We start from the raw sequence: 8,425 nt of genomic DNA on the forward strand, positions 1-8,425 counted from the left end.
CAGACGGCTGCACGGCCGCCGCCGCGGTCCTGTCCAACGCGCGGGTGTTGCGGGCCTGCGCTCAGCCCGCCCGCGCGCTCCGGGCCTCGCGGGGACGCGCCGGGAAGCGGCGGCGCCAAGGAGGTCCGCGAGGCGAACCCGGGGACCCGGCTCCAGCCCATCATGCCGGAACCGGCCCCTCTTGGCCGCCCTCGCCTCACTTTGCGGGGGGGCCGCGGCCGGGGTGACTTACAGGAAACCTCCCCTCCCTGCCCTGCCAGGTCTCAGTCCGGAGGGGAGCCGCCCCCGCGCCCAGAGAGGTGATGAATCGGGGCGGGGGGGCGGGAATGACGCCAAAGGCTTCGGGGATAAAATAATCTGCAGCTACGTCTGTGGCCTGGTCAGGGCGGAGGGATTTCGCCAACCTCCCGCCGGCCCTTCCTGTCCTCTGACCTGGCAGTCCTGCCCTGAAGAGTTCACAGACCCTTGCCTCCGTCCCCACCCTGCCCTGCCGCCCCCCCCCCTCCCCCAGGTGCGACCTGACCACCCTTCCTCCCCACAGTCCGCCCTCAAGCACAGCTGCATCCAGGGACCAGCCTGGCTCCCCGACCCCTGGCTCCCCGCTCGCAGTCACCTCTCACCGCTATTTTCAGCCATAGTGTCCCGCCACTCCTTCCAGCCCCACTGTCCTGGAGCACCAGCCAAGTAGGACTGCTGGCCAGCCCCCAAATGCTTCCCATGGTTTACTTGCCCCATGCTCATGTCATTCTGACTGTCCGACTGCCCTTTTGCCCCCATTTCCACCTGCTGAAATTCCAGCCACTTGTTAAGACAGCTCGGATGTTGGTTCTTTTGGGAAGCACCCACTACCTGCCCACCTATCCCTCTCCCTACTCAGGACCCCCACCCCCCACCCCAGCGCCAGCACTTGGTTCCCACCTCCCCGCTCCTGGGGACCTTATGGCATTCTCTCCTGCTACGTGTCTTTGAGAAGATCTTCCTCAAGCCCAGAGAGGATCTCTCACGGCTTTGCTTCCGGAACAGAAAACAGCACATCCAGCTGCTCAGTGACTTTGAGACAAAGATTGGAGGACTTTCTCCAATCCAGATCCAATCTTCACATCAACCCCATGAGGAAACCGAGGCACAGCGAGTAGCAGTGATGGCGGCATTACACTGGGACGCCTGATTACTGAGACAGTTCTCCTAACTGCTAGGTTTCTGTGAGGGGCCATGCAGTTCAACAACGGCTTCCCAAGAGAAGTCCTATCAGGTGCTGGGTGAGGACGAGTAATGAATACGCCCATGGCCTACCCTCCAAGTCTAGTGAGGGAGAAACACAGACATTCAGTGACAGGTGCTTGAAGGGGTTTGGACAGGGTGGGGCTGGCTGGGGAAGATCCCGTCTTGGAGATGGTGTTTAAAGCAGTCCTTGAGGAGGTAAGATGTCAGCAGCCTGAGATGGGGTCCGAACGGACCGGTGCCAGCAAAGACTGGGAGGCAGGAAAGCGTTGAATCCTCACAAGCTTAGGTTCTCAGACTGAAACAGCCCTCAGAGGTCGCCCGGTGCAGCCCCCATGGCAAGGTGCTCCCTGCTTCCCGAGCAGCTGGAGAGACATCATCTGGGAGCCCCTCCCTCGATGGGCCACAGGTTCCAGAACTGCTCATAGACATTCTGGCATTCCTCCAACATGCAGGCCAGTGTCCCCTGGACAAGCCCCTTTGTCCTGTGCTGGCACTTGGGAGCGCCCAGACGTGCCATCAGCAAGGCGTGTTGGGACCAAGGTATGCTTGCCACTCAGGAGAAGGATCTGGAAGGTGTGTTCTTGTTTGTGACTACAGCACTACCCCGTCCAGCGGTGCTGTACTCTACAAAATGGTTTTAATCAAGGTGGTGGCCTTTAAATTAATAAATCAGCAGAATACATTATATTTATTCACATGCCAAATGCTTCTTTTTGCTTTTTTACAAAAGGAACACAAATTTTTTTTCGGTAGAGTTTCCCTAATTTATTTTCCTAAATATTAGAACTTTAGTAAATAAATAGGCAAGGGACCCGAACAATCCTTTCAAAGAAACCAAGAAACTTTTAACCAACCTTAACCATAATCAAGTACATGCAAAATTTTTAAAAGTTAGAAACGTCTTTGGCCCTTTTATTAGAAAGTATGGATAAAATGCTCGTGTCCTCCACGGTCTAATTGGTGGTGGAATGGCTACACTCTGAGTTCTGGCTGGCCCCCAAATACTGTACCGCCACCACCTTCCTGGAAACAGTTCAGTGTGTCTCAAGACTTCTGTGTCTTCACTCTTTCACCTCGTACGTAAATCCGTTCCTGAGAATCAGTCCCTCGAAAAACCCCACAAAGATCCATTGGCACAAAGGTACTCATTATAGGGTTGTCTATAATATTGTTAATTGAAAGGAAAGCAGTCTTAATGGTCAATGAGGGAATGGTCGTGATTTAGGGTGAAGAATCAAACGGAGCGCTGCACCGCCCTCAAAGGTGACCATTGGGAAGACTCTTTGGCATCTTGGTAATTCTTTACAGTTCAATAGTCAGAAAAAATACATCGAAACTTAACGTGTCTTCTGTGCTCTGTCACCTCTTTCTACGTGTGAGCGATGACGAGTGGGAACCAGCTCCCTCATTCAGCCTTCCTCTCCGTGAAATGCAGCTCCAGTCTCCCAGGTGCCCAGGTCAGAAGACCTGAGGGTCAGCTCTGTTTTTTGAGGTTGAGCTACAGGCAGACACTCCCCGCCTTCCCAGGTCAGAGCCAGAGTCAGAGCCAGGTCAGAGCCAGGTCAGAGCCAGACTTCCCAGAGCCAGAGTCCTCTCTGGGCAGAACCAGGGCAATAGCATGCACGCTGGTCTCCCTGCTTCCCCCCTGCCCCTCACAGTCTGCGTCCTGCCTTAGGGGTCCTGTTAAAGCAGGAGACAAATACACCGTCCTCTGCTCAGAACAGCCAGCGACATCTGTCCCTTGGAGTAAAAGCCAGCGCTCTGACCATGGTGCCTCAGGCCCTAAGTAGTCCGCTCTTGCTTCCCGCCTCCCATGGCCCAGATGGGGGGTTTTCCCCACGACAGGCAACTCTCTGCAGCATCAGCTGGGTGTCCTACCGCTTAACTCGATTCTGACGCCATCTTTCTGGAGCTGTCACATCCCGAGGACCAAGGGCTCAGTCCTGTAAGACTGTCCCCATGACAGCACTGGGTGCAGGTAGTCCCTTCTGCCTCTTGACAGTCAGCTGCCAACACGAGCTGCCCACATTCCCCTCCTTGGGTCCGGTTCATTTGCCAGAGTGGCCCCCCGAGCTCAGGGAAACTCTTTTCATCGGTGTGTTAAGGGGTGTGCCGAAGGGTGCAGGTGAACAGCCAGATGCAGAGATACAGAGGGCGGGGTCTGGGAGGGTCCCGGGCACAGGAGCTTCCGTCCCTTGTGGACTTGGGGTGTGTCACCCCCCCCCCCGGCGCATGGGCGTGTTCACCAACCCGGAAGCTCCCCAAACCTCACGCGTGTGCGACTCTTACGGAGGTTTCATCATGTAGGCATGATCAATTACTAACTGCTTCCAGCCTCTCTCTCTTCTCAAGAGGATGGGCAGGGGGTGGAAATTTGAAACTTCTGATCATGGCTGGACTTTTCTTTTGACCAGACCCCTCCAGGAACCCACCCGGGGTCACCTCATTAGAACAAAGGACACTCCTATCCCTCACGAAGTTGCGAAGGTTTCGGGGGCCCTGTGTCAGGAAAGCGGGGGCTGGAAAACTACAGGCCACGGGTGAGCTCTGGCCCACGGCCTCCTCTAAGCTAAGGAGTTACGGAATTGCTTTCACACTTACACTTTTAAAAGTGTATAAAATCAACAAGGTCATAAAAGTCGGTAACACTTTGTGAGACTTCAATTATATAAATTGGAGTTGCAGTGTCGCTAAGTAATGTCTTGCTGGAACACCGCCAAGCCCATGTGTTTGGTGGCCGCATCCGCAGTAGAGGGGAGTAGATGTACCAGAGGCCGTGGCTGTGGGGCCAGCAAAGCCTGAACTCTTTCCCATCTGGCCCAAACAGAAAAGGCTCACTGAACCACACAGTAATGATGCTCAGACATTTTGGTCTCAAGACTATTCTTAAAATTTGAGGACCCAAACTTTGGTAATACAGATTATTAATATTTATCGTATTAGAAGTTAAAGCTGCACATAACCCCCAATAGCTATTTTAAAAATATGTTTTAAACAATTATAACAATAAACCCGCTATGTGCTAGCTTAGTGCACGTATTTCTATGGAAAATAATATTTTTAAAGACGTAAACATTTAGTGAGAAGAGTGGCGTTGTTTCACATGTTTGCCAATGTCTTTAAAGCCTGGCTTAATTTAGCGGAAGGCAGCTGGATTCTCGTGTCTGCTGCTTCGTTCAGCCTGCCGCAGCACCGTGCATGAAACTTCTGGAGAATTCCGCTGTGCACTTGTGAGAAGATGAGAGTGAAAACAGTGAACGATGGTTTCCATTGTGGAAATAATAATGCTGACCTCACAGACCTTCTGTAAAGATCCCGGGGACCGTGCTTGGAGGGCAGCTGCCTGGAGGCGGGCAGACTTTCCCCAGAAGCCCACACTCCAGAGGCTCGTCCTCCAATGCCTCCGAGGTGTGAAGCCATCCCAGCAGTGGAGGATCCGCTCATTAGCAAAACGGATGGGCAAAGCACCTGGCCTGGCTCAGACAGCGGTGCCCCAAGTGTGTTAGGTGCCGCCCACGGGCCTCTCCTCTCCCACGGACAGAGCACGAGACTCCATGGGCTCTGGTCTTAAAGGACCACGTGGCCTCGGGGTCAGGCTGCTGAGCGAGGGCACAGTGACCTGATCCCGAGTCGAAGGTTGTGTGGATCCTGATCCTTGAATACCGTTGCTTCTGCTTTGGACTGAGTCAGCGCCTGTTATGACACCTAAAAGGACAGGTATGGAGTCCGCTGTGCTCACCGAGCAGGTTACGTAGCCGCCGAGGACCTCCTTGCTAATAGGTGACGGTCCACAGCGCAGAATTGAGCCTGAGACTTCTTGTGTCGTCTCAGCCACCCCGCTCCAACAGCAAAGCTCCGCTCGTCTGCCGCTCGCCACTGGAGCTGAGTCAGATCCACGGCAAAACTGAGTCCGGTGGTGAGTGCCCCGCCCTGGTCATTTCCTGACAGACACACCACAGTGATCCCAGAGTGATGGGGATACAGTGCTACAGGTAGGGGCTCTGGCTGGAGCAGGCTGTGCTGAGGGGTGAGTACGGGTAGGGAAGGAGGGGGTCACAGATGTCCCCGAGGATTTTACTTTTTTTTTTTTTTTTCAACGTTTATTTATTTTTGGGACAGAGAGACACAGAGCATGAACGGGGGAGGGGCAACGAGAGAGGGAGACACAGAATCGGAAACAGGCTCCAGGCTCTGAGCCATCAGCCCAGAGCCTGACGCGGGGCTCGAACTCACGGACCGTGAGATTGTGACCTGGCTGAAGTCGGACGCTTAACCGACTGCGCCACCCAGGCGCCCCTCCCCGAGGATTTTAAAGGCACCCGAAAGGACAGTTTGCAGGAAGTCACCATCAGGTTGGTCCCGTTCTCAAGCACCTGGGAGCCTCCCACATCCAGAATGTCTTCTGGCAGAGGGTCCGGAACAGGCCCACAGGGGCCATTCGGGGAGAAGGTGGGCTCACCTCATTTGCCGTGCACTAACCTCCAGCAGGAAAACCTTCTCCACGTCAGAATATTTGGGGAGTTACTTGATTCAACGTGTGAACAGGCCCAGGAAATGCAGGCTTTTAAAGAATGTTGATTCGCTATTTACCAAGACCGTGTCCTAGACGACCCTGGGGATAGAGCCAGATAAGATGTGCTGCAGCCGTCCTGAACCCTAGTGTTGGAGAGGAAACAACACCTGCCCCCTCCAAAAGACACAGCCCCAGGCTGTGTATGCATCCGTCCCAAAGTAGTAAGATCTATGTGCGAAATGCTGGAGATACGGGGAAATGAGGAGACAAACTGTCCAGTGCTAGGACTGAGTTAGGTTAAATGGGCGGTTGCAGGGGTGTGTGTATGAGATTGAGGTGGACCCAGTAACCGCTCCCAGAATATAAATTGCAGCTTGGGAGAGGCCAAGATGACCAGTGCTCTGTGCACAGAGATAAGACTTCCGGGAGGAATGAGGTTTGAATGGCCACTAAGATAGAGAAGCCGAGATAGTGGTAGCATGTTCCAGGAGGAGCCCTGAGGCGGGACAGCAAAGGCCGGGTCTGCTGGAGGCGTCTTCATCGTAGAAGACATCCCGCCCAGGCCTCGGCCCGGGACAGCGTCTCCGTCCCCATCATAGAGGTCCCCTCAGTCTCCAAGTCGTAGAAGACTACTTGCAGACCAAGGACGTTTCATCACAAAGAATGGCAACTAGTGCAGGAGGAAGGACAGGGAAGAGGGATAGAGATTCGTGTTTCGTTGTGTAAGTTCACTCCTTGGGTTTTGATCCCTCGCGTTTTCCGTCCAACTTTTAAACTTTATGGAAGGAGTCAGAAATGGAAAAAGCCAACGTTCAGTGAGTGCTTGCAAAGCGCCGGGCGCCACCATGGGACCCTCAGCTCCCTCTCGGCATACCTTCTCGGGGCGTGTCATTTATAAGACGGCCGCTGACTAGGAGTCGAGCTCCCGGAAGCAGTGGTAACCCCGTGTTCCCATCGTCGTGTAATCAAGACTTAAATCCACCTGTTACCAACTGAGCAGCTCTTCTCTGAGACTGTTGCTTCATCTGTGAAATGGGCAATAAGGCCAACTCTACAGGCTTAAGAGGCGTGGATAAAATGTTTTGTGTTGCCCCCTCCTTGCTGGGTGGCTCCAGGCAGGTGACTCTGCCTCTCTGAGCCCAGGCTTTCTCAACTGTAACATGGGAATGTAACTTGCCCTCCTCACGGCACGGCTGTAATAGGTTTAGGACACAGGGCCTCCTCCACTATTGCCATTGCAATAGTGATCACGGACGTTTTAAGGGAACTTTCACAGGGGTGTGAAGACAGAACCACAGAACTGAAAACCTAGTCTTCTTCACAGAGGTTCTGGCTTCTCTGCATGGAGCGCATGTCACACAAATACGCAAGCGGGCGGGATCTGAACACTGAATTCCGGCCTGCTCATGGGCAGTGTGGCGTTGAAGATGACGAGAAGGAAACATGTAACAGTGGCTGTGTGGTCTAAGGGGGCTCCCGTCTCCCCAGCTCTCTCACACGGGAGAAAAGGGAGGTGCAGAGAGACTCTTACAAAGGTGTCTCTGCTCTAAAGTTCCACAGTCTCTGAATTACTGGTCACATAGCCTGCCTTCTTTCCCACGGCCGAGACCCCATCACACGTCTTCTGGATTGCTTCCTGCCCTTCTGATCGCCTCTCGCGACTCTTTGGATTTGAACAGGGTGGCTTGTCTGTTTAGCTGACAGCTGCTGCTCTCACCTGAAGGTGGCAAAATGTTAGGTAAACCCCAAACAGGAACCTCAGGTAAAAGGAACATGTAGAAACACCTGGGAACTCTGCCAAACTTGGAGTCTCTAACCTCCAGCGATGATTCTCAAAGTGCGGTCGGGGCCAGCAGCACCAGCAACACCTGGGATCTTGTTAGACCCCCACATTCTGGGCGGTCCCAGACATACTAGGTCAGAAACTCTGGGGGTGGAGCCTCCCACGTGCTTAAAGAAAGGAACCATCTATTTTTAAAGCATAACATGCTGAGTTCCTGGAAGTCCAGGTGTGGAACAGCAGGCTGAGTCAGCACCTGAGTCCAGCCCCGTCCCGCTGCTTCCCAGCTGTAGGACCTGGAGTGTTACTGATCCTCTCTCAGCCTGTTTCCCCACTTATAAAATGCAGATAATGCCAGTAGAATCAACTCTCCTGGGGTTGGAAATAACACATGTATGGGTGGGATTCCTGGAAGGACTTAGCAGTGGCTCTGTTTGCTGTGGTCTTTGGCATTTGCTTAGAACTCCCAGGTGAGGCGCCTGGGTGGCTCAGTCGGTGTAGGAACCCTCTTGATTTCGGCTCAGGCCATGATCCCAGGATTGTGGGATGGAGCCCAGTGACCATCTGCACTGAGCCTAGAGTCAGCTTGGGATTCTCTCTCCCTCTGTCCCCCTCTCCTGCTCGCGCACGCGCTCTCTCTCTAAAACAAATAAAGATTTTAAAAGTTCCTGGCCTTTGTCACACTTCTCTGGACACGGTAAGTCCTGTAAATCCTTCTCGCTCTCGTGTGCAGCCAAAGATGCAAAGAAAGGCTAGTGAATCCTGTCCCGCTAAGGAACCCAGAGGGCCCGAGATGCACACACCCCTCCCCGCCCCGCGCAGCGGCCAGAGGTCCGCTCCCCTGCAAAGAAAGGCCAACTCACTGACCCATCCTTTGCAGCGGAGGGCCGGCCCGCCGAGCCAGGAGT

This window comes from Leopardus geoffroyi, chromosome B3 (assembly GCF_018350155.1).
Source record: "Leopardus geoffroyi isolate Oge1 chromosome B3, O.geoffroyi_Oge1_pat1.0, whole genome shotgun sequence".
In the NCBI taxonomy this organism is placed as follows: domain Eukaryota; kingdom Metazoa; phylum Chordata; class Mammalia; order Carnivora; family Felidae; genus Leopardus; species Leopardus geoffroyi.